General features: G+C 38.7%; 1 protein-coding gene across 1 annotated transcript in view; it reads right to left on the bottom strand.

The window, feature by feature from the left end:
• The window catches only part of LOC146768063 (uncharacterized), a 518,279-nt gene that overhangs the window by 77,069 nt on the left and 413,385 nt on the right, over nucleotides 1–27,825 (bottom strand). The window contains exon 5 of the transcript XR_014954527.1: nucleotides 1–27,825. This exon is cut by the window's left edge and continues 5,428 nt beyond it. The gene's annotated coding sequence lies outside the window, so the exon portion shown is untranslated.

Below are 27,825 nucleotides of genomic sequence, written 5' to 3'. Positions count from 1 at the left end.
CTTTATGACTTTAGATCCTTATAACTTTAAAGACCCCTCTCAAATCAGCAAATGTGTAGAAATCATTATTTTCCTGAGGGAAAACCCAGACTACTGAAGTTCTTGAGCTTTGTGAAGCAATTCATTGGCCCTGGTCACTCAGAGCCCTGGAGAGGAAGGCAATGGAGTGGCCACAAAAAGGCATCAAGAGCCACAGTTTGTGACAGCCTTGAGAGGCAAAAAGGAGGAAGAAGGGGAAAGGCTGTAAAAGACAGAGGAGAAGCAGAAGTAATAAGGCCAAACCCATATTCTTGGAGGAAATAATCCAGACAGTCCAACACAGAAGGAATGCAGCAGGGCCATTCTGCCATGTCTGGAGGTAAGAGATGAGCCAAGTAACAGCATTGTGAAAACACCACTAGAAATTCAGCCACAGACAGCATTGATTTTTCTTTTCTCCACCCCCTATTCCCTCAGCACAGATGAAGATATATGTGTTTAGATCAACACATTCCCTTATTGAGTCTTGAGCAGAGAAGTCTGACTCAAGCATTTTCTGTGCAGTCCACAGGATTCCTGTGAGAAATCTGGGCAGATTACTAGGATAAACTCAGACCCAGCCTCTGCCCATGAGCTATAAGACAATTCAATCCCATTGTACTAGGTGGTTAAAAAAAAATTAAAAAATGATCCAATAGACCTGCAACAAATCTTTCTAACTGCTAGGTTAACACTGTGTGTGGTGTTTGTATGACAGATCATGATGGGAGGTGACAGACTTTCAGACCCTGGCTGAGAAGTAAGATCAGCTGGAGGTAGATGATTTCTGTCAAAAGGTGAGCTTCATGCAGCCAAAAGAGTGATGACCTGAAGCTATGGAGGGATTTTATTCTATTATATCTCTGGGTGTACATGTTCAGGTATTTTTTTAACCCACAAAATAGTAGAAATAATTTTTAAAAGTGTGAATTACAATTTCCTCTGATTTGCTGGAAGAGATGCAGAAACTGATTCTGTGGAGTTTGGAGAGTGGAAAAGGCTATGGCTCAGGGTACAATGTTCTGCCTGACCTAGCCCTGTCCTCATCTTTCATTTTATGCACACTACACCGACCCCTGCCTTTGCTCCACACACAGTGCCAGTCTCCACAGCCCATTTGTCAAACCTTCCAGCAAGCTCCACCTGTGTCACGCCAGCCCCTGGGCATGGGATGATTTCCCTGTAAAAATACACAAGGTCAGGGGCTACATTATCCTGCTTTGCAGCCTTCACATCAACCCATTATGTGACCTCTGGGCAGTGCAGGATGCTGGCAAAGCAGCTGGTGGGCTGGGGTGGCTGCTGAGGACACGGGCTGAGCTCTGCTGTCATCCCTGGGCTCCTCACTCTTCCTCAGCACTCACCAGGGCTCACTTTTGGGCACCTGCACTCCTTTGAGGCGCTGCCCTTTGCTGCAACAGGGCAATTCATGGTTTACACACTGGTGCAGTAGAAAAAAGGAGAGGCAGAGCCCTTACACCACTCCATTGACACCCTTACTTTTGCTCTGGAGCTGGTTTCTCCTATTCTTTCAGGCTGTAGCAACCCTGCTTGTGTCACAGCACCTTCTCAGTCCAACAAATGCCATTCCAATCCAACGAGCAGAGTGCAGAAAGAAAGAGGCCCATGCATGAGGTTCACTATATACAAAAATTAGCTTGTCCCCACAAATCTAGCAGATAGTGAAAGACTCATCTGGAAGGCTTGGGCTCAACTGATGACACATGAAGACTAAATTGTATTAAGGTTAATGAACTTCAGGATGATGATTTATACTTGACAGAGTGTAGCACTTTATAGCAGCTGAGACAACATTCACTCCTTTTCATTCCTTTCCTGAGGACAACCAGCATTAAAAATAAAAAGAAGTCTGGCACAAAGAGCTGTTGACAGGCATACAAAATGGAGCATAAATACTACCTACTATCCATAGCTACACCCAGGAGACCCTCTCAGTGTGTTTGAATATTCCCTGCTCTTTATTCACTGGAATAAGTGAAACATGCTTTCTTAAACCAAAACTGCAACTGGACTTGTGGGAAGACAATCTGCTGCTGAAGCCAGAATTCCAGCTTCTTCCACATGTTAAACATGCACCTTTGAGCAGTTCAGAAATACTGTCAAATCTTAAAAACAAAGTGAGGGTTTAAAATCCTCTCTTATAGATGTAACACTTTCCAAGAGATAATTAATTGCTACTGCTACTTGTTGAAGGAAAGAGCCAAGAGCCATGTGTTTGTGTTATTCATGTCTGAAATAAACATCTGATTTTGTTGCTGTTGATGAGAAAATGCTTAGGAAAGGGCGTCAGAGCACTTTGCAGCATGGCTGACAATATGGTTCCCTATTTGTCTGCTCTTTTACCTGCTACCTGCTGAAAGTCAGCATACTTTCTGCAAGGAGCCACACAAGCCCTGCCTGCCTCTACAGCAAATACCCTCTCCTAAGGATTAGATTTTGACTGTGTTGTCTCACCCCATTTTGTCTGTGTAAGAGAAGAGCCATGAAACAAAGATGTTTTCTTAAGGGAATATTTCTGCATTCGCCGTGTTGAAGACTGCTGAGAAAAACCCCCCAAACCACACAGAGTTTACAGGCATAAGAAATAAGCATGCCAAAACCTCATGCCAACAGGCATTCCTGTCACATGAACCATGGACACTGCCCTCAAACACCTGTTCTAACCACTTCCACTGTCTTCCAGCATCTCCACAACCTCTTTTTCCTGGTTAGTGCTCAGGAACTACAGCACTAATAATTCCTCCTGGTTGTAGCACCAATGACTGTACACTAATCCACCATATGAACTGAATCCTATTTTTTTTTTTTTTAAGCATCAAAATCCTAACTTCCATCTTTCAAAATATCAGCCTGGATGTACAGAAGATGAATAGATACCTTCAGGCAGTGTTGAACCAGCAGTCTCTCTGACCTTTGGACTCAGCTCCCTCACAACAGGGACAACCAAAGGCAAACACTGAGGGCAGCAGCCAATGATTCAGGATGTCCTCTAGCAGAGATCTTGCACTCTGTAAACAAATGACATGATTAACATGCCCAGTAGAGGCTTGATTTTGGCTCGTTCTCTTTCTTATTTGAATTAATTTCCAAATAAGACCATTTATGACCTTTATCTGAAGCAGCATTATGCAAGCCAATACTTTGTGGGCCAGTGTCTGTATTGCAGGGTAGAAGACACCAGGAGCTAAAAGAAACAAAGTAGGTCTCTGCTCCAAAAAAAAAAAGTAAAACCAGGAAATTCCTTTAGACAAATAAATCAGAATTTCAAGGCAGTTGCAATACGGGAATGGTGGAGTTTCCATGAGAGAGGAAGAGGTCTTCTGTGAAGTCAGAAAAATTCTAGATATGGCTTACCCAGAGCAGGTTTCTGCCACTGCTTTTTCTGGTGACCCTGAGATGCAATGATGCAACAGCTGTAAAAATGGCCAGAAATAATATAAAAAAATTTACTCCAAACAGAAGCGAATGCAACAAAAGTGACTGTCAGCTTCAGCAAGACTTAAATCTGGTTTGGACTGTTTGCACTGCTGTGACTCCTGTTTCCTCTGTACAACAGTCAACCATGGCACAGGGAGACTGGGAACAACATTCTGCACAGGGCATCCAACACCTTTCTTATCCCAAACTTAAAAACACCCTTTGATTTTCATGGAAATACAGGATAAGGGCAACAGTCATTCAAGCTTAGTTCCTCTGGCTGGAACCAAGCTCCAAAGTTAGTTATTGGCTACTTGTCCCTCCCAAGCCCAGCTAGCCAGATACTCAAGGCTGGCTGCAGTGCATTGCTGATGACCTTGACATTGCTCTTCCTGCTGTATCATGGACTACTGCTATAAATTTGGTTATCTCTCGCTAAAATTTGATTTGTTCTCTGTTGAATAGAAGCACGAATTTCCCAGCTGAGTTACACATTACGGGAAAAAGTGTTCCCTTTTGGGTTTTTCAGCCTGCCATATTTCAGTTTGCTTGACTCTCCACTTCTTGTTTTGTGCTGCCTTCACATCCCCTCTTACTTGCTCCATTCTGAGAAAAAAAACATTTCATCCTTTTCCATCAGCCATTAATTATTCTCCCTCCCGTGCCCAGGAACTGTTGTAACTCCCCAGTATCCTTGCAGAGCCACAGTGCTCTCAGTTACCAGCAGCAATGCAATCTGTGGGTCTGTGTAACTCTGATTTATGTATTTCTGTAGAACTTATTTCTTTGCACCTGAACAGACTCGGTCATACTCAGCACCAACACGTTCCTTTTCCCATTCCAGTATTTAGATGCTCAACTAGATTGAAAAGGTGTGATTTTCATAGGAAAAATATCTTCACTTTCTACAAGGCCTCAGTGATAGGCATTACTCAGACATCCCACTGACCAGCTAACTCTAAACAAAAATACTTCAGTATTTCCAAACCATTCAGAGATATTTGAGCTTTCAAATGCTATTGAGCATATACATACATTTTTTATTGGAACAGACACAGGATCTGGCAGGATCAAGCCCTGAATGGACAGAGAAGAAATAAATCCCACAGAAAGAAAATATGGAATAATTACAAAATTTCAAATGAAAAATGTTTGGGTTGTTTTTTTTCCATAAGGACTATTTTATTCTTAAATATGAGAAAATGACATGATAAACACCTGACATCTAGTAATAAATAACACAAATTAATTTTTCCCTACTTGATGCTGACTTTATTTGGTTCTTTGCTGATAGAGCGTTTTGCTCCACAGGACAAAAAAGAAATGCCTAAAAGAAAATACTTAAATTACAGCCTGTGTGTGATACTTTCTGCCCATGTGTCACTGGGAAAAAAAAAACAGTCTATCAGGACAAAAGCAATGATAGACACCCAAACACAGTGAATAGTAGGCAGAATAAAACAAATCCTTTGAGGTAGGACATTGAACATGGGAGGTCTGTTTGAAAGTCAAGCAGATCTGTCCCCATGATCAAGAACAGGGAGACCAAATCTCTGAAAGCTCCTGCTTGTGGTGTTTAGTCCATGCCACACTCTTGGTTTTTCTCAGAGTAGCTGTAGAAGTTGCTGGTGCTCAGAGTTTCCTAAAAGCAGGCCAGAGGAGTTCACATGCGGCATCTGAATCAGTGTAATCTTTTTAAATAATTATTTTTAAAAATGCTATTTTAACCAAAAGAAAATGTAGTGGTGAGGTATGTGCTTGTGGGAGGGAAGAGGAAAGAGAAAGGAAAAAACCCTTTAACTAGAAGCCCTGTCTATATCTCCTCACTTACTGACTTAAATACACAGATTACTATAGCTGAGGGATATTAAATGTGAATCCTGCACAGTACATTTTTAGGAGATATAAAAATCCAATGTACTGTAAAATTTATAGCTTCCTCTCCCTCCCAAAAAAAAAAAGAAAAAGAAAAAAATCTACTGGTAGAATATATAAATTTTGCTGAGGCTCTAAAACATGTCATAAAACCTCTCTGTCAGAGATACAGTTGGTGTTACAGTAGGTATTTCTGTAATGAAGATTTGTAATAATTTGGTTTTTGTACATTGGGTGGCAATACTGAGGTGCTTTAGGCAATATGCCTATAATGTCCAGCACAACAGAATGCCTGTTGGGTCTCATTTCATGTATATAAATTATATATAATCTGAACAAACACCAATGGTGGGACCCATATATAAACAGTCTTAATATTTCAACACCTACCTTTCTTTATGAACCTGGGTGGTTAGAAAGGTGGTTGCAAATGATTATTTCTCTACTAAGTTCACATGGAGTAGTTTGCTCAGTTTAATAATAGTCTATCTTGTTCAGGCTGAACAAACTGGTCCCTGTGGGGGAAAAAAAAAGCAGGGGGGGCAGTAATAAATCAATAGCCCAGATGTAATCTTAGGTGTCTAGAATGCAGACAGGGATTTTGGAGCATAATGGCACTGGTTGTCTATTGTCATTCAGACATGAGCTGCATCAGAAAAGGGCTTGTGGGAGCCTGATAAGAGTTGGTCAAAAGTGGGCCATAAATCAAATGTAGGCAGCATTCTGCTGATTTCACACACACACTCACAGTGGGGGAAAAAAAAAAAAGATAGAAAAAAGAAGGTGATAGATCTACAATTTACTGCTTATCACATCAGCTAGAAGTTTCATAATACAAAAGCCTGACCTTCAATGAATAAACACCCTAGTTGACTACCTGTTTCTGCCTGAAAATATGGCACTTCAATCTCCAAAAGCTTTGAAATGGAGCTACAAAAATGATGTGACATCTTTGGGGTTAGCAAGCTTCTCTTGGTTGCTAGCAGTTGAGTAGCTGTCACTTCAGTTACTAGTAGCCACTTCAACTTCAGATGCACAGTGTTTATTGAAAAGAACTGGATCCTTATTCAAAGACACTAATAGCCTATGGGGGAAAAGTAGTTCAGAGCACAAGGATTATGGAAAGAGCAATGTGCTCTTTTACTTACGTTTACATTCTGCTTCTGCCTAAAGACAGAATAAAAAGCAGCAGTAACATTGATTAGAGAGATGTGTCCATGCTGCAGCACATCCCCTGCTAGGATTCCAGCCACAGGTAACTGCTGCTATTCATCCCTTCAGTCCTTTGTAAGGGTTTTTTTGCCCATTTTATCCTTGATTCGGATTCATATTCAAAGCTCTGGGAATGTCATTAAATGTTTCATATTTAGTTTGAAGACCAAACACTTTAGACCGTTTCCCCAATTTTTGCATGGATTGCCAGATCAAGATAATTTGTATCTGACATTTAATCTATTTTCAGTTACACCTTACTGAGAACTTGCAGATGATACCTATTGCTCAAGTTAAGCTCCTGTATTTTGAACAAATTGGGAGGGACTGAATTGCTGCATTACAGGAAAGATCCCAATCATATGAATTGCAAGATATCCCTTAGCAAATCCACAAGCATCACAAATTTTAAGCCACAGAGGACAAATCCACTCTCTGCCTCAATATCATACAATGGGAAAAGGAGTATGAGATTAAAGCCAAGCACCAAAATTAACAGAAGTTTTTCCCAAGGTGTTCACACCTCATCTTGCCTGCACTGGTCCATCAGAATCGTAGTCCATTGGATTAAAGGCTGCCTTGGAATTACACAAGGGTCAATCATTGCTTGCAAAAAGTGAATTTAACAGTAAAAAGACAGTGAAAAAATAGTTTGAAACGTTTATTATCTGGATTTTTGTTATGAAAATTTAGTGGTTCTCTGTAAGAAATCTGGCCCCTTGTAAGTTCAAGGTCCAACCAGTCAGTGCACAGGTAAGCACAGACAGGGAGGAAAATGGGACATCTGGTATAGACCATTCAGTGGGGATTCTTTGCATGTTGAAACACCCACCCCATATAACAGAACAGGGTGTGCACGAGGTCCCAGAACAGCAGTTCCCCCTCAGCAGAAGGGACTTCTCTGCCTCTGACACCTCACAGGGACCAGCTTTACTTTCCCTTGCCCAGCTGCAGTGACTTTGGTATATTATCCCTTCAATAACAGATGTTAGTGAGAAAACAAGGAGGGTACCGACCCATTTAGAAACCATTCCTCACAACCTGGAAGTAGGAAAAATGAAAACATCTTGAATTTGGATCCCAGTACAAGTTCTCTGCATGGTCTACTTGCCTCTGCCGAGCAGCCTTCACAGTCAGAGGGGACAAGGGTTATCAATCATGTCAGAGAACTTTAACGAGGCAAGCAAGCTACAAACACCCCGCAGAATTTATGTCACTGGGGAAGAGCCATTAATTTGGATTTCCAGCTTCCTGCTCAGACAAAATTAAAAAACAAAATATTGAATATAGACTCATTTGATTTAATGCGTACAAATAGGTAATTGAGTATATATCTGCTGACCTTCCCTAAAAGGGAGGGCATAAATAATCCAGCTTGGTTTTGCAAACCAAACAAACTCTTATAATAAGAAAAAAGCAATTTAATTATTTTGTATATGTATTTGTTTACCTTGATTTGCTGGGAGAGAGATTGATTCCTTTGTTAAAAATTATGTTTGGAAGGAGAAAGGACTTTAATTTGTATAAAGTGCTTTCCAGGAATTAACATTCTCCCTGCTTGAAGGAGAAAAACTATGCCATTAGATTGCATGGATACTAAAGAAAAAGGTTTTTATTCTGTTCAGTTTTATTTCTTGTAGGGGGGAGAAGAGGGTGTTAATCAAGGTTTCTGTAAGGGGGGGAGTGGTTGGATTTTGCAGTGCTTTACCATGAGTGGGTGCACCCCTTTTGTCTTTGTGTTCTCTGCATCCGTGGATGCACATGAACAGGGCTCCAGCTTCACTGATAGCCCAGAGGCACAAATAGAAAAGCTTTGCTGGTATCTCTCTAGTGCTTCTAATTGCACACTAAAATTAGCAAACAAAGTCATTCTTTTCCATGCACAGGCTGTAAATTCCTATCCTCCCCAAATTAAAAGTATCTACTTCCAAACCTCTTAAGGTCAATATTGTGCTAAACACAGATCTTCCCCGTCTTCTGGTGTCCCCATTTTTTCTGCCTCTCTTTCTGCTAAGGTTTGGTATCTCAGGACAAACTCCACAGATCTGTTTCTTTGTCCTTCTGACTCAGCTTCAGCTTTGGCCCAGCCTTCTTTTTCTACACACCCTGCCTTCAGAAATTTACCCCACCGAAAAACATCTCTATACAGGACTACTCCAAACTTTATCCATTTTCAAGCCCTCGTAGTCAGATGGATGGGCTGAAAAATTCCTTTCCCAAAACGACCAGGATATGCTAATTTTGGCAATTCCCTGGCAACTTCAGCTGGAGTCCGTTTTTCGCTAGAGCAAGATCTCGACTGCATTTTGCTATTCAGCAGCTTGCACTGAATTAAAAGAAAATAAAAACCTCCAAACCATATGGAGGAAACACAGATTAATCGGTGTAGGAAGCTCACGTTATATGTACGTGCTTATTAGGGAAAAGGCTGAATTAGAAACACTGCTTAGCAGAAACAGCTGACTCATGTTGCTACAGATCAAATTGAGTCAAAAATACTTCCAGGCTAATGGAAATATGTCATTCTTCCAGTCCTAAGCCAAGAAATATTTCTGCATTACCACAAACCTGCGTAAAACCTCAGCTGAAAGTTAGTTTCTCTGAATCTCACTGAGATTCAGATTTGTGCTGCTCTGGGAATCCTACCTGACAGGAATTCAGCAGCCATCCCTACACTGGGTTTGTGTCCTCGCATCCTACAGTGCACTTGGAGGCAAAATAAGGAGAAAGAGTGATCAAGAGGTGGAATGATTGTGAGACGCAGAGCAGCTCACAAAAGGGAGCTTAAAGAGAGCTCTTCCCAGGAGGAAGGAAAGGATAATTAGAGTTTAGTGAGAGTCACTCTCTTCCCTTTCAACACAACTCATAAGGGATATGTGTTGATTACCAAATGAAAGAGGATAATGCATTGCTGAGAGACTGTACTGTGCAAATATTCATTTGAAAATGTTTACACTACAAATTTAGCTCATTTCCTGCATATCTATGCACAGATGGTAATTTTCTCAGATTCAAGTCTGGTTGAGAAGAGGGGGGGAATGCTCACAGGAGAGCTAGCAAATTCAAAAGGATCTCTACCTAGCAGTAGCACAAGCATTTTGTTTTCTTGCTTTTTCTCCAGCTTTCATTCTGTAAAATATTAATCTCCTTTGCACACTTCAAATTTTATAATGGCTATAGAAAACTACAGGCAATCGCAAAATATTTTCTAGAGAAAGACTCTAAAGCAAATTTGACACATTATGAAATTATGAAAAATTGAACTTTTGTTTTAATACTAAAAATTAAAATCTGCTTCTAATTACACATTCTTTTAATTAGTTACAAATTCCGAATAAAGCCATCCAGCAGTCTCAGTTGCATCTAGGTTTTTCCTCTATTTCATCTTAAGCCCTAAATCAGTGCAGAGATGTGCATGTGAAATATAAACTGTTGGATACTTTTCCTGGCAAAGTCAGACACATGGTGTAAACAGATTATTCTTACCCAATTACTAATTTAGGACTAATTTGTTTAAGTTTTAATTCTTCTGTAATTTGTTCTTCCTGTAGAACAAATTAAATCTTATCCTGTAGTTAAAAGCTATAGCCTAATACACATCAAAAAATGACAGAAAGTTCACCCTTCCTTCACCAACACCAAACACTATACCCCTTCTCCATCCAAATTATTAGAGTAAGAGAAATACAAATAATTGTAAAATTTAGTGTAAATAATAGATATATTTCATATCAGAAGAACTGCTTCCTAAAAGTGCAGGTGCAGGACATACTTTTAAGCTCTTCTGCATTGACAATAAGACTTTTGCAGAGGGTATTGCAGGTTATGACTACACAGAAGGAGCATAACTCCAGAGGACAAGAATTTAGACTAAACATCAGGGAAGCTGTCAACAACCTTGACAATAAAGCTCAGTTCTGGGATATTTTAACTTTGATCATCCCAATTCCTTCCATGCCCATTATTAAAAAGTCAAGTGTCAGCCTGGTAGGCAAGGCACAGTCATAGTCAGGAAAGGGTCTTGTCCCAGAATAATGAACTAGGGTTTCCACTCTGCATTCCTGAAGTATCCTGTGCTCATTTTAGGTCCTCCAATGAAAACACTAGAAGTACTGGAAGGAAAAGATATTGCTAAGTTAGGATAAACAGCCTCATCAGTGTGCTTGGAAAGTCCTCTTGAAGACTTCAAGGAATCAAATCTGTGCAGAAAGACTTTTCTTGAGTAGCAGACCTCATTTCCACCATGTAAAACATTTCACAGCTTGTCTCATTACAGCGTTTGTAAAAACACTGTCTGAGAGCAGTGGTGCATAAATGAATTATTTAAGTTTTGCAGCAAATCACACTGATCTTGTGTGCAGCTTCTTAATGCACTCTAAGTGAGCCCTAGGAGGCAAATCATAGCAGGCAAGGGGTGTAATGTAAACCAAGTTTTATTAGCCACAAAAAGCTACACTACAATATTTATTAAATATCAGAGACAGTGCATTTAAATACATTTGATTTGGTAAATAATAGCCAACATTGTGTCCATCTTTCCTAGTGTCAAAGGTTGTTGATAAAAAAAAACCACAACAAAACAACAAATCCACCAAACATCAAAAACAAAAATAGCTCTTTATTTTCCTGTCAGTTCTGTTAATATAACAGGTCCCTTCTATTTTGCAAATAGCGATTTTCAACAAATTACCATGTGTCACAAACAGTCTGGATCTCTCTAGCCTTCATACTTTGCCGAAAAGTAAAAATAAATTAGTATGTTAGCATCCACTTGTTATCAGCAACAGCCTGGGAAACACACACCACCCACAGCTGCCTGCCTTGCCCTCAATAAACAGCCCCAAACACCCTCCTAATATTTTCTTATTTTAGGCAGCTGCCTCTCGTACTGCTAACACAGAGCAGACCTTCAAAAACCAAAACTATTTCTGACAGAGCTCCATTTTCAGTATGGTATGAAATTTAAAAGGCAGCTTAGCAAAGCCTTTTTCCATACCTCTGCCCTTTCCTTACCTCATTAATTGAATCTCAAGAAAAACCTAAGCACCGCCTCTCATGCTGTATGTTCATGACACAAATCATCCTTTATCTTCGGCCAAGGAGATAAGTCCAGGTCCAGACAGACAATAACAATAAAAAGAAATTAAATATACCAAAGTACACAATGGGCAGACACTCACTGGTAAATATTTAATGCTCTGATAGCACAATTTGGGTATTTGTAAAATGCATCTGGTTTTGCTTTGTGGGCGTATCTCTCTTGCATTCTCCAGCTTTGATCTGTTGTAAAATAAAAAAAAACCAAAAACTGGTAACTTCTCCTTGCGTCCTGAATACTGAGAGAAGAGGTTATGCTTAAATCTATCCCTGCAAAGCCACATAGTCTTGCAGCAATCAAGTGCAAGTCTCCCATCCCATTCAGCAAAGGAGGGAACATAATTAACGTGTCAGGACAGTGCATGGGATCTGATTGTAGTACAAAATAAAAGCAAAGATTTTTTCTGAAAATTTACAGAAGCTTTCTACTGCTTCTCACTCTCAAGATCACTGAATCCTGGTTCCCTTTCTCAGAATTTACTTGTTTTTTTTTTCTTTTCTTCTACCATGCTGAGAAAGCAGCCACACAAAAATCTGATGCCTGAGAAGTGAAGGAAAAATTAGCAGAAAAATTAGCCCAGAATGTGGTGATTCTCACTGGAGGGACACAGAGCCTCCTCTAGGTGTGCAGAGCTGTGTTTTTTGGAGAAAAAAGGCTTTTCTTTCTCATGGGTTTGGTTGAGTCTCTCACTGGGTAAGCTCTGAGCTCCAGAGGTGACAAACACGTGCCATCACTTCTTTCTGCCCTTTCCAGGGTTTAACAGCAGAAACCATCAGGAGCCTGAAATTCTATAATTTATCCTTTGATTCATTTTCCCTCCTCCTCTTACTAGAAGAATCCATTACATTACTACCCTCTTTTGGTTTTTTTTTTTTGGGGGGGGTTTGGATGGCTTTTTAAGGCCTTTCTATGAGCAGCTGCATAAACAGGATAACCAGATTGATACCTTTAAACTGAAGAAAGGAAAAATCTTTCTTCCCAGATGGAAACTTCCTAACATTTTTCTCCTTAGATATTTACATAAGCTCTTTCTGTTTTTTTCACTGACTTGCCTTTTATCACCTTGCTTTTTAAAACAAAACAAAACACCCTAGTTGTAAAATCAGGTAACACTTTCTGCAAAAATATTAATTATTTCTGCATGATTTTAAATTGATTGTACCTGGAACAGAGGCCACTAGATGAAGATTTAATACAATTATGGAGTACACAGCAAAAAAATAACAGTAGGTCTTCACTGCAGCAGGACACAACAGATGTTTCAGAGGAATGAGCAAGTTTCCATTACAGTCCAGATGTGTAATATATACAGAAAACAGCAATGGGAACCCAAAGGAAAAATGATGCCACTTATAGCCATCCATGAAGAGATTATTTTCCTATAGAAGGAGCAATCAAACAGTTGTCCAACTACTTAAAACAAGAGATGTTCATCTTTCAGACATCCACATTTGATGAGATGCTGCTGAAACTGGCCTGGGAATGCAACAGCTTTACAGGCCACATTGGCTGGAACAGAATTTGTTTTTCATTACAAAAAAAGTATTGCTTCATAAACCTCATCATCACCAGAAAAACTAAACTGAAACAACCACACCACTGTTGATGCATGGACACTACACATAATTATTGAAAATGCCATTTTCTCAACTGGCTTTTCTTTTTATCTGCAGTTGTACTCCTGCTCCATATATAAAGAACTACTCCTATCATATACAAGGGGCACAATATTTAGTGCTCAAATATTAAATTTTTCAAACTTCTGAAGGTAAGTTCATTACCAAAGGAAAGTATAAACAAGGAGATGATAAAACAGTCATCATAAAATATGGTAATAATCCCTTCAATGGCATATCTTGCTGTTGTAATTAACTAGTAATACATTCCTCCCATGTTTCATAGGGAGTTTTACTGCCTTAATATATAACTGGAGCTCTTTAGCAGAATCAGCATAAGTCAATCATTTCCCTTTTCCATCTACTGTGGTCAAGATTCATTTCTACAGAGAAGTATTTTCAGCTCCTGCCTTACGAATCCATCAAGACCATCCAAACTAAGTCACAACATTTAAGACTTTGCTGTGTCATTGACAGTGCAAGCCCAAATACTCCTTGAAATAAAATATAAGACTCTCCAAGATGTGAAACACACAAGACAGAAGATGTGAAACCAAAATTTTTCACTAGTTAGACTGCAAAAGATCAAGGCTGATAAAAGTGATCTCATTTTCTCATTAAAGAAGCTTCAAGCTTCTTCAAGAATAGCCTTGATAGTGCCCTGAGTCAAATTTGGGAGTTAAGCCTGTGTTGTGTCTCTGAGCAGCTACTACACTGTACCAAAGCTGTCCTTCATATGCAATTCCACAATCTTTTTCCTTTCTCCACTCTTCTCATTTGTAGAAGACTGACTTGTTGGTATTGACTGACTTTTTTTTTTTTTTTTAATGAGCATGAGTAATCAGTTCAGATTGAGTTTTCCCACTTTGTGAAAAATGTTCTTAAAATATTCTATTTTGCTGATTATTTATCAAGGGAACAAGTTTGGTTTGTATATTTAAGTTTCTGTAACACAAGCTATTTCATCAACAGCTTCGCAGATCAAGGAGACCCTGAATATTCATGAATATTTGGATTTTTTCCCCTAAACAAAGACTAATGCTACTTAACAATTTAGGCAAATTTCATTTCTTTAAGTGCAAATCAATTTCCAGTGAAATTCTTCCCATGGAGAAAGGAAAGTTGGCTCTCCAATGTTAAATTCTTCCATCCCGGTGATTTTAGTAGTCTTGACTTTCCAGTGCTCAGTTGAAAGACATAAGACCAAGAAGCAATCACTCCAGAAAGCTTTCAAAAGTTTACATCTAAACCCCTAAAACTCAAAGAAGCAAAATTAACAGATCACAATGAAAATTACATGGGAACATCCTGCAACCTTGCTTAACTTTACCACAATCTGTGCTGGCTAAGTGTTCCTAAGATCTGGACTTTTGACTCAAAAGTGACTTTGTTTTATTTTATAAATAGCAAAGCTTCAAAATACTTAGCTATTGAAACGTTGACATCCCATGGGACTTGCTAGTGAGGAACTTCCTCTCTTTGTGTTACCCAAATGAAATCAGTTTGATCCTTTTTGGTGTGTCCTTACACACACACCCCAAAGTCAGAATTTTAGCTCTCTGCTGTGTCTGCAAGCACAAGAAATAGCCACAGCACCTATGGAGAAGATGAACTGACATTTCCTATTTTAAAACACTTCTTTCAGACAAATGCATTTACTTGGAAAGAAATTGTTCAAATTGGTGGGTTTGTTTTACATTGAGATTTGGGGGAGCTGGTAGTTTGATTTGGGGGTTTGCTGATTTTATTTGTATTCAGAGAAATACTGAGATGAAAGCTGGGAAGTATCATGTGAACTGGCTAGATCACCACACCAAGTAAAAATTCATGAGAACTGGGACTGCAGACATCTCAAAATAAATGCACAGCTCTTCGCTTTACTTTGCTTTTCTCATGCTTAAAAGTATTCTTCCAGCCACTTAACTGTTTCATGCTTTGAAATAAAAGCTTGAAATTTGTCAGCAGCTGCTCTGGCATTGGATAAGTGCTTTTTGATACTTCATAAAAAGTTACCTAAAGTGGGTCACTTTATAAGCTGTTAGGGAAAAATAATAAAATCAGTTCACACCTAATCAGAAAATATTTCTTTGACTTTAACAGCTAAATTCTCTCCTGCCTGCATCTCCAGTGGGTCGGCTTCTGTCTGAAGCTGCAGAGACAAAGCAGCCCTTTCCTTAAAATTTCTTCTTCAGGTGCCAGGCAGAGAAGTGAGGAAAGGAAAACATCTCCTGCAGTCTCAGGGGTCTCCTGCTCACTGTTCCCATCATATCAGCTACACACACTTCAACTTCTTCGCCAGTGAACAATGGTCCCATAAATAACAGCCACTTGCTCTACATAATCCTGATTTATTCCCAGACAGTCTATGTTGTACCCTGAATCCAGCCAGGATGGAAGAAATATTATGACTCTAAGAGAGGATCACAGAGCAGACATGCTGGAGGGTAAATTAACTTCACCATATTGACAAAGGTACTGCATTTGATATCATTTTTGGCACATAGCTATCAAAATACTTTAAGAAAGTGTAAAATGGCTATGTAAATGAGGAATTGCACATCTTTAAGAATATTCATTAAGCTTTTTTAGACAGAAAAATATTTTATATTAAAAAAAATCATTACCTTGTATTCGACTTTCCATTTCAAAAGTTCTCACTAGTTAAATTCTGCTCTTATTTCAGCATCTAAAATTTCCACTTACTCTGGGGAGAGCAGACTTATGTCAATGATGCATATTTTGAAAATTCCACTGGCAACACAGTGAAGAGCTGCAGTGCTAGATGCATTACAAATGGAATATTTTACTAATGCTGGCAGTGCCAATACAATCTACTTCAACTTATATTGCCATGCCATAAATACATTGGGAGATAATGAAAACTGCCTGGTACAGGAAATTGCCATTAAACAGTCTATTTTTGTCACTCAGTTTGCCCAAAGTAAACAAGGGGATGCTCAGCTCAGCTTACTGCTTTATAAACCACTGTGTTAATTAAAAAAAAAAAAATCTATAAAAATCTGGTACTAAAAATATTTCTGAATGACAAACTTCTCAATGTTTTAAAGTAAATTTTATCTCTATTAAAATAAGTTGCTTACATAAAAATACTCTAAAGTATTTTAAATAAATTTAATATTAGATAAGAGATTATTTTTTTTTATATATTTCGTTTAGAAAAGGTCATTATTAACATAGGGATACACTCTAAGAAGTTAATCCCTATTAACATAGGGATACACTCTAAATCATAGACAAAAACTTAATAGATGCAACACAAATTATTCAGCAATAGTAGTATAGATTAAAACAGAACAAAACATTTTTAAAATATAATTTACTCATATTACTAAAAACTTATTCATATTTAAAAAATCCTTTATTAATATTCTTTAAAACTTCAGAAAGAAGTTCCTAGTTCTTCTGCAAGGCAGGAAAAAAGGAATATATATTCTGTTCAACTAAGTAATCAACTAACTAAATCATGTCAATGAGTTCACCACATTTCTGAAAGATTTCACCTAATGATTCCAAGTTCTTATAGCAAAAAAAGCATTTGCAGTTGTTAGTGAGTATTTCTGGCAAGAGTTTCATGAAAATGAAAGGAAGCACACTTCCCCCATTATACAACTTTTACTGGTCTCAGTCTCTGTCCTTTCTTTACATGATGCTTCCTTTTTTTTTAATAAAAAGCAATATTTCAAAGAATAATTAGAATAAGTAAAGTTCTTTTTTACCTCCTATTTATAGGAATTAGTTGTTTTTGAGTCTGGTTTTATTTGTTACACTTCTGTGAATTGTTTGTGGGAGCAGAGAGGGAGAGAAGACTTGAAGAGAAAGTGTTTAAGAACTAATACAGAAAATTATTGTCAGACAGACTTTAAAATATATTCTCAGCAATTTTCATCAAGGTTTCTGTGTCCTATTTTATATATCTAATATTATTCTTCCTCAGAGAAATGGAAAGGAGGATTTTCTTTTACATCTATTTTTCCTAGCAATAGATTACTGGGCAAGAATAATTAAACCTCCTGTAGCTGCTCAAGGTATTTTGATGCCTCTGTACCCTAAAACACAGTTGCAGAAACCAAAAATTATGTATCACTTTTTTTTTGGTGTGGCTTCACCTGGAATGAGGACAACTCATGTCAACTCATGCAATTCAAATTAAGTAAATTGAGTTAGTCCAGATTTAAATTACTCAAACTAAAAGGAGAAGTTGGACTTTCAGTGACTTTTACAGGTGTCATTGGAACATAGATTGGTCATGTTTACATAGATAAAGAACAGGAATAAAGGGGAACAAAAGTTATGTTTTGGTATTCATATCTCTGCCATATTTACACTTCAAATATTTGGAGAGTTGTCTGGTTTTGCTTGTTTTTTTTTTAATCTTTAAGCTTATACTACATAAAGAAGGAAAGCAATGCAAGCCCCATTATACTCAAGTTCTGGGCCAGCAGGAAAGAACCAAAAGTCCAAATATGCCTTGAAATAAACTATGTGACTCTCCAAGATGTGAAACCCAAAATTTTCACTAGTTAGACTGCAAAAGATCAAGGCTGATAAAAGTGATCTCATTTTCTCTTAAAGAAGCTTCAAACTTCTTCAAGAATGAATTTCAGATCTTCATATCCACTGGTAAGCAGACTTCTAAAAGTCTTAGGGACAGATTAGTATCACAGGCTACAAGTCAGTAACCTCTGAGACTCTTTCAAGAAAAGGAACAAGAACAATTTTTCCCAAGAGTGAAATCCCAAAATTATGCATCTGGTAGACAAACCCAGGCAAGAAGTGACATGCAAAAGTGACAAAGCAAAACTGAAAACACTCACAATACACAATGTTTTAGAAGAAACCTTCTCAAGAATTTTCCCTGTGGATTAAATTCAGCACCTGGGGGATTTTCAGCCTGTGTCTTAACCAAAATAATTTTCAACCTCCATTTGCCTTGTTTGCCATTTAGGAGTGCAGGATATATCCTTACAAGAAGAAACAGCCTAAGAGAGAGATTCTGCTTGCATTTAGCTTGCTAAGAATGTTGGCTTGTTGAGAAGACCCACGGATTATACTGTGTAAATCCTTTGGAAGGATTTAAGCAAGTTCCTCCCTGCATCGAGCACTGGAGCCATATCAAACACAATTAGCTTCACTGCAGCTCAGGAGAGCACATAACAACCAGGTATCACTGAAGCCAAGGTCTTGGCTGGAATCAAAGAATAGTGGAGGATTTATATGGCTATGGAGACCATCTACAGTTACATGGAACAGGATTAAAAAACCCACACACATTTTAAAGAACATAAATCTCCGAGTTTTAAGGCATGAGCCAACTTTTCTCTGAAAAGAGAAGAAACTTTCCTTCTAAGTGAGTTATTCCACAATGGAGTTGGGGAGAAGCACCATTTCTAACCACAAAAAAGGGCCTCATCCAACCAATTCTGATTTCCTGATGTTTAACACTGATGCCCCAAGTATGGTACTTACACACCAGGGCAGTTTCTGTCTTACCTCAACCAGACCTACAAAACTTCAAGGGTTCTCTTTTGGGACAGCAGTAAAAACAAATGAAATGATCACAGCAGTAATATGGATCAGTGTTAATAGTGGAAACACATAAAAGTGACCCTCTTAGTGTGGAGCTGAATGTAGACAAATCCAAAGCAAAACAAGGCATTAATTGTTAACGAGCAGGAAAAATAAAAACTTCTGAAAGGTGTAGCAGGCCCTCAGTAATTCCATTCCCATTACTACTAGCTGCTGCTCTTAAACTGAACTCTCAGCTCAATGCAAGTTGTTGGGAATGTCAAATTATTGACTGGATGCTGTTATATGCTGTGTATACAACCTCCAAGCTACCAGTTCTCAAAACCCAATTTCAACAGATGTTGAAATTCCCAATTTCTATCCCTGCTTCTTTCTCCCTCTCACACAATCCCAGAAGGATGTAAATGCCTCTGACCAACAGGGATGGAAGAAAGAGGGTAAGAAAAGGGAGCTACATACCCAGCTGGCATTTTGTTACGCTGTGCAACGGGTAGATGCAAATTCAAAGAGGACTGTGGGGATGCTGAAAGGAAAGAGAGAGACTCCATCTGGTCTCTTGGGTAAATCCATGCCTGAGTTTCACCACAGCAACTGTAGGGAGAACGTGGCCTAATTCTTTCCACAGTCAATTTGTGAGCAGGTGTGCTAAAGTGAGAGATTTCTGCTGCACAACACCAGTGACACAATCATAAAGGGGGGGGAAAAAAGAAAAGCGGAGATGAAAAATCAATAATAGCTGGACATTCATTTAAACAAATGCATCATCCCATAAACAGTGCAGCAGCTTTCAAATGTAAACAAGAAAAGGTGAACTTTGTTCACATTATGTCTCCAGCTGTTTTGTGTTTCAAGACTGTGCACCACAGCTGGCCTGATGAGCTCTGAATCCTGGGAAAAGGAGAAATATTTAACCTAACTTAAACAGAAAGAAGCAAGCCTCAATGGTGAGAGATAACAGGTGGGAGTTGTGCTCTGCTGCTGTGCCTGGAGGGTAAAATCTGGCATGCAGAGGTAGCTTCAGAACAAAAGTCGTCACAGCTGCTGTTTGCTGTTCTCCTGAAGTCCTTCCCTATTTATTCAGCATCACTGACAGCACCCTAGCAACATTAGTTTAAGTCACCGTCAATTGTTATAAAATTAGCTTATGGTCCTGAAGCCAGGGCAAAATGTGGGTGACATTATCTGCACATCTGTGCTTCTCCACGTCTGGGTAGAGAATACATGGTAAAAATGTGAATCCGAGCCTCTCTCCCTGATAAAATACTGGATAATGGCAGTTTTCCTGTCCCCAAACCTAAAAACCACTTCCAGAATGAAAAAAATCCAAAAAGCTCAGGAGCAGTCATGATCCACATTTGCAGGACAATGGTGTTAATAATAAATCATTCATTTATTTTAGCAAAGGGGGAAGTCTGATGCAGACCCTCCCTGAATCTTAGTTTTCTTGCTGATTTTTCTCTCTCTAACTGGCTTTAATGTCAGGCTCTCAAGACTGCAGTGGTCCTCTGGGTCCTGTGCCTCTTTCTTAAGCACTAAAGACAACTCCAACATTAGCAGATTAACTATGTGTGTTAAAACTGGGTGTTTGGGCCCTCCCTCATGCAGATACAGCAGACCCACCTCCTGTATCATCAGCACACTACACATAACGTGCCAAACCTTAAGCCACAAAGATTCCAAGGTGCTTGCTGTTATGGATTTGCAGCTACCAAATGGAATATGACAACTACTTGAAACAGAAAAACAGGTTTAAACCAGCATAGCTTCAAACTGACGCTGAAATGTACCCTTCCTTTCCTAATTTTCATCATCACCGAAAAAACCCAAGTAAATTTTAGACACAGTGTCTTGACTGAGAAAGAAAATGCAGCGGTCCAAATCCAGCCTCTTTCCAAGCCACTGGTGAAAATCCAAGAAGTTTTTTCTTAAAAAAAAAAAAACAAAAAACAAACAACAACAAAAAAAAGGCAGCAAAGTGTGGGCTCTTTTTAGTATACAGCATTCTACAGGGTTCAGCACTCTTGCTAGGGTCCTCTCAGGACCACCAATATGGATGCAGATGCCAGTTATTTAGCAACAAAGAGGTAAAAATATCAGTAAGAGTTATGCTTGATTGGCATATTAGAATTGTCTTGTTTGTCATTTCTATTGCATACCAGATTCAAAGCCTCATATCAGTGCACCAAAAAATGACATCATTAGGAGAGGGCTTTCAAAAGCAGATCTGCAGGGCCACTTCTGTACTCTGGGCACTATTAGAGACTGCACAAGAGACTGAACCTACATCCTTGACCAGAATTTAGCACAAATTGTGCTAAATTCTGTGATGACCCTTACAAGACACAACCAAACTGGCACTTTTCAGTGGAAGGGACCAGACTTTTAATCCAAGCACTAAGAGAGCAAGGCATAAACCCACCTTCAAATACTTATCTCAGTACCTTTCTATCAACCCAGAGCAGTGATTAAAGAGGGAGGTAAAAACCTCACTCCCAAATGTTCCCAACATTAATAGGGTGGGATCTGAGTGTCTCTTTTCCTCTGCAGGCAGGAGAGCAGCCAGGATCTTGCACAGACAGAGTCATTACTCCTCCAGTCACCGGGGAAAAGAGCAGTGCCTGCTGAACACGGGCACTCCGTAATCTCCTTCATAAAGGTCTTCCCCTCAGAAATGTTGCTCAAGCTGCTGAAAACCCCAGCTGGGATATGAGCTTTACTGGACAAGATATTCATTGTTCAATTTATGGCTTGACTGTACTTGCAGAAATGTATTTCACTCCAGCATCAGATGAGCTGGATGAAGGGAAGCAACAGAGAGCTCATCAGAGGGTTTCTTTCTTTATTCGATTTGTTGTGTGAATCACTGAAATGAAGATGTTTGTCTAGCTCACTGAAGGGTAAACATCTTTGCTTTTCCCTGTGTGTCATCTTTTCATTGGTAGGATTTACAAATTCTAACAGTTGCATTTCTGAAGGAAGTAACAGAAGAACATACACACACAAAAAGAAGAAAAAGGGAAGAAAGCTTTCTACCTGCTGGCAACCAAAATCAGAGTAAGACTGCTGTAACCCCAACATTATCAACTGGGGCGTGTTGATGAAAAAAACCACAAAATTCAATTTCATTCAGAGGAATAAATTAAAAAATGAAAAAGAATCTATAGTCTGAAATTCCAAGAGCAGAAGAAAACCTCTGGCTACATTCACCACACCAGATCTCCGTGATGGAGGAGAGACAGGTACCAACTCTTGGTGCAGTTTGATCTGTATGTGTTTTATTTCACTACTGAGTGCCAGGACTGTCACAAAACCAGAAGAGGAGGGCTCTCCCTGGATGATGGATGTCTCCAGTGAGGTTTGGTCTGTTTGTGTCTGAAACAATCAACATTGTCAACCTGCAACACACAGCCAGCACACAATCTCATGTGTTATCATTCAGTACAGTACAGCTACACTTCCATGCATGTGCCTGTAAGCATATTTTAAAAGCACAACAGGATTTGCCATGGAGATGTAAAGCACTTACCATAAAAAGTTTACTTTTGAGAGTTTCTAAAGTATGTTCAAAGTATCCAGTCCCCTATATAATGTGAAATCAAAGAGTGAAAACCTGCCAGAAAGGATATTAAGACTCTCTTGATTGTGAGGCCTCATAAAATAAATGTGTTGGTTGTTATGGATTAAAGGGTGTACCAAAAAGATGAAGGAGGACCTAGCATCTGGAGTCTATATTGTAGTCTCTAAAATTCCTAATAGGTCTGTGTCAAAAAAAAAGATATACTGAGATTAATGGGCTAAAATGAAAATGCATCCCTTCAAGATGAACACAAAAAAGTTTAGCCAGAAATAACACAATCCCCAGGATTTATGCACTTCCAAAATCACAACTGTCATTCCTCTATGCATTTCTTCAGTGTCTGACCTTGAGATTTATCTAAAGATGAACAGTACCTTAACTTCCATTTCATTGCAAATTCTGGATTACGGGATATTAATAAAAATTGATGTTCTGTTTGCTTTCCTTGCCACTCATGACCTCTGCAAGAACTGGCTGTGTCACTGTTTAAATGTAAAATCTCTATGCTCTCCCTAGACAATCTCAGAAGAGACCACGATTAGTAGTTCAGTAGGTGAATCCTTCCAAATTGATTTAAGACCTCCTTAAAGGTTTCATGATACCTTTTAAAAGCACCAAGGTTTCAGCAGAAATTAGTGCCTGTGACAAAACCTGCAAATGTCTCTTTTTGTTCCTACTACTGTTGGAGAAAAATGAGATATTCTGTGTTCTGTGATTGGCAGCATCACCAAACACAGTTTCATAGCTGCTGCCCTTTACCAAGAAATAAGTTCTTTGCATATCCAGTTATTTCACTTTATCACTGCTGGAGGTCTGATTTTCTTTTGCATTTCAGCCTTAGAGGATAGCAAGATCCATAAGGGAGGCATAAAAAAATCTGTACATACCTTGGACCACATCTGTACAAAGGATCTTTTTTAACATCAGCCAGAATCACTGTCTCCCTCTTCCTTTCACATGGATTTTACCATATAAATTAGGAGTAGGAGAGTCTTGTCCCATGCTTGGTGCAGCAGTAAAACCAATGAAGTCATCCCAAGACAGAATAAACCTGTCCTGCCCAGAAATATTGTATTAAACTACTGGATTGCAATTCCTTTTTCTTAGTTTCTCATCAAAATTCATTAGAAACCATAAAGTATGAGTATTTCTGTGTTTCCATCTACTATAAAGACAATATCTGGCATAAACTGTACGTAATGATTGTAGTGCTGCTTAAACCATTAACAAAATGACTTCTTTCTACTTTCAAAATAGCTCAAAGGCAACTATGAGTGCAATTAATTGGTCCCCTATGATACTGGCACACACAGATTGATAAACTCCACAAGAATAATTTCAGCAGGAATGACTGAATGGCTCAGAATTTCAAGTGCTTAAAATCTTTTTACATTTTCTCACAAAGAACTTTTACTATTGAAAATCATGTTTCTTTCTCTGTTCTGTCTTCCTGCAGTACAACTTTCGCACAACTGCTTAGTGCCAAAGATGGGTTTAATCACTGTACAAGATGCTAGAAACTTGCTTCTATTTATTTTCAAATCCATCCCAAATGTGCCAATAAGACACAGAAACACAGTACATCTGGAGTACGTGTTGCAAAGACCATCCCATATCTGTGTGGATTTTCCATTTAACCCCAACTTGACAACTTTACTACAATTAATTTTAAGAGGCAAGAAAGTGGGGGGCAAAATCCTGGCATCATAAATATCTCTTCCAATGCAGTGGCATGCTCTGCTAAGGTGCCTGCATTACTGAGGTGGATCTGGAATTTCTTTGGAGAGAAGAAAAACTGAATTTAGGACAGATTGCACTCCATGCACAACTTGTGGGGGAGTTACAACTTCAAGTACACAAGTGTTATTAAAACTCTTTCCCTCTTGGATGTGTCTCCCATTTATTCATTTGCCTTTCTTGTCTTTTGCACAGTTCATCCCCTTCTATTCTCACCAGGCACCTTGTCCCTTGTGAATGCATTATGTCTAAGGGTGTATGAGTCATTGGACTTTGAGAACCCAGATTCTCAAGATTATGAAGCTTGATAAAAATAGTCACACCTCTCTTTCGTTTCTAAAGGGCACAGCTAATTTCCTCTTTTAAAATAAATTAATAAATCCACTCAAACAGCGCCCCAGGAAACATAAAGTCAAAAACACTTGAAAATAAACATTTTGGTAAGTCCAAAGAAATTCTATGATTTCTCTGTTTCTGAAAGCAGGTCAGCATATTTGCAGACCCTAAAGATCAGAGGATGGACTTAAATGTCTAACCAAGTCACCCATGGTATTCTTAATGTATTAACTGCTCCCTTGAAATTTCTGAAATAAGGTGACACACCATATCAAGCTTTAATGCTGATAATGAAAACAAGGCTGCCATTTTGTATTTGTACTGATCAAGAAGGGGCCTGCATTATATATACAGCTGCTTATACCCACTATAAAGGATAATTTTGCTGTATTAACTCCATAAATTTGATAGAGCCAGCAAGGCTTCCACTGCATAATAGCTTAATTTTTCATTCTAATAATAACTGGCTGCCAGTTGAAATGAATGGGAGCAAAAACAAACATTTCTGTTCCATGACATGATCCATGACAGATGAACAGTTTAGGAGGCCCTAGGGCAGGGTATTCCAAGCCTCTCCTCCCTTCACCCAACAGCAGTAAAAGCATTAACACCAAGAAAAAAGGCTGAACTGTAAAGGAACTCCTCGGAAAATGACCCAGCTATCCTCTACTTAATCCACAATTGGCAACACGCCTGATTTAAGACTATGCTAAGCATCCAGGATTTTCTAAAGTGCTTGCAGACGGTGTGTACAGTATAACATACGCCTGTAAACTATGGAACATGAAACATCCCTCTCTCAGTCACACACAGAGGTTTAGTGGAGCTTTTTGCTTTGAATTCTACTTACTCTATTTATGTCTAGAAAAACCCCTTCCCTTAGACTATGCAGAGAAGATTAATAACTTGGTTATTACTGTTTATTATTACTATTCATGTAATGCAACATGAAAACACATATTCCCCTTTAAAGAAATAAAAAAGCTCACATGGTTGAAGCTTGACAAATTTTAGTGAAAATGGGGCTGCATAGTTTAGTGCCAACAAGTTACTCAGGCTTTATGTGAGTATTGATTTATCTGGTAAATGAAAATGAATAGCCTCCATATCTACTGCATTGTTTTGCTGCCTCTGCAAGATACAGCACCTTTTTAAAGCAACCCTAAGTAGTTTTAAAAGGTGAGTTGACAATGCTGTCTTTGAGTGTGAAAAATCCACTTTGAGGGCCAGATATTTGTATTGGTTTTGAACAAATGCCATCAGGGGCAGAACTGGGGTTTATGCCCAGTTAGGATAGATTTTTAGAGCAGGGTATTTTTTTGTTGAAGTGAAAACATGAATAACCTCTCTGAGAAAATTACAAAAGCAAGAATTAATGCATAAACCAAGAAAGCTTTGTCTGAGTTAGGATCAGATTCATGAGAGTGGTGGTCCCCTCACTAAATGTTTAGCATTTGAGGCCTGTCAAGAGGTCATTTCTTTGTATACTGCTGGGCTGGAAAATTTTCTAATGAGTTCCAGTAAAGTGGCCATTATAGGCCAATAATTATTGTAGCGTCTGAGAGGCTACCTAATTTGATAGAAATTAAAACAGCATACCATAAAACCCCTGGGAGCTCAGGAAAAGATGGTAAGAGAACTAGAAAACACCCCATGAAAGATATACTTGAGACCAAAAACTGTACACAATGGATGGAAACAGAACGATGAAAAGCAGCATGGCCTTCTGAAATTTCCCAAATATAAGTTGTTGCAACTTAGACCAGAAAGGGCAATCCACTTGAATTCTGTTTTGTCAGGTTTATTAGGGGGAAAAACCTCTTTCCTAAACAGGAACTAATGGATGGGTGTTGCTGGACAGAGCTCAAGGGTGGTGGATACTGTCAGGGTATGATCAGCCAGGGGAAGCACAGAAGTGAATGGAAACACAAAGTGAGAAACAAAAAATGGTCAGAAATCTGAGATTGATGATGCTCTGGAAAACTAGGGCATGCTTCAGTCCTCTCTGGAAGCAAAAGGATTATTTCCTCCACAGAGTGTTGGGAAAGCATGGAGATAGTTAATGTGATAAAAGCTCGGGTCCTAGATTTTCATGGTGAGAGTGCAAGATGCCTTCTGGATGGGAAATGCAAAACAAAGAGTATTTTATATTAAGACCTTCTCTTGCCATGGTTACAAACTCTCAGTGGTTGAGTGGGTTACCATTAAAAGTAGAGTCACTTTAGAGCACACCTTGAAGGAGCTGAATAAGACAACAGAAGCAAAATGTGGCTTCACAAAGAAAAAACATCTTTCACATTTTGTCAGCTGTAATTATTAAATTTATGGTTAGAAGAAACTTGCCCCAGCTTAGTGCCATGAAGTTAAAGTGCCCACAAGTACTAAAGTCAATTTTAGTAGTCAGTCTGTTCATCCCATGCTATGGGACTCTGTGTAAAGGTAGAATGTCTTTCATGTGAGCTGTTTATGCCAACAAACAGCCACAGCAAGAGCTGCTGTGGAAACATGGATATAACATGGCATGATTTTTACTGCTGAAATCAGGTTTTAACTTAATGAATTCCTGACCCACAGTGAAATTCCCTGAATGTGAGGGAAATACATGGCAGAGAACAAGGAGGAAATCCCACCTTTCTTCTTCTACTGGACCATTGAGAACAATATGCCAGCTCCTTTTTTTTTTTCTTTTTTGTAACTAGAATCAGAGACCACTGCTGGCCACGTCAAATTTGGATTAATACAGAACCCCCAAAACAAAATCCTACTCAAATAGTGATTTAATGTTCAAAGAAAATGGATGCATTCAAACATCTCTCTCTGTCAAATTTTTTTTTTGATTCCTCTAAAATGGACAAACATGTTTGTTTCTGCATGAAGAGTCAGGAGAAAACTACTGGCCTCTTCACAAAGTCAGTCTTTGAGTTGTTTTGTTGGAGTATTTTTCTGCTTTGGGTTTTTTTTAATATCCTCATCTACCTCTACAGTTTATGTGAAGGCTTTAGTCTGTCATCTATACAAAAAAAAAACAAAAAAAAAACAACTAGGATACTAATATCACACATTCTCACTGGATATATTATGGAGAACCAGGGCAACTTATTAAAGAAGAAATTCCACTAACCTTGGAATGGTCATCAAGTCATTTTCTTGCAAAATGGAAGTGTTTTCTTATTTTAATTTTATGGATATTGTGCATGAATGCTGAAATAATATTCACATGCTGCCAGGCAGTTCCATATGCCAGCTTTTTTTTCTGCATGCATGCCAGTGTCAAGTAGCAAATGTTGTGAAGCCAAATTGCACATTGCCTACACTTGTACACGTGTCTGTGGTTTTCCCCAAGTCAGTCAGTCCTCCTGTTGTTGATCTCT

Source organism: Lonchura striata, chromosome 3 (assembly GCF_050655825.1).
Source record: "Lonchura striata isolate lonStrDom1 chromosome 3, ASM5065582v1, whole genome shotgun sequence".
Classification (NCBI taxonomy): domain Eukaryota; kingdom Metazoa; phylum Chordata; class Aves; order Passeriformes; family Estrildidae; genus Lonchura; species Lonchura striata.
The sequence above is the reverse complement of the archived record's forward strand: the minus strand, read 5'-3'. Positions and strand labels throughout refer to the sequence as shown.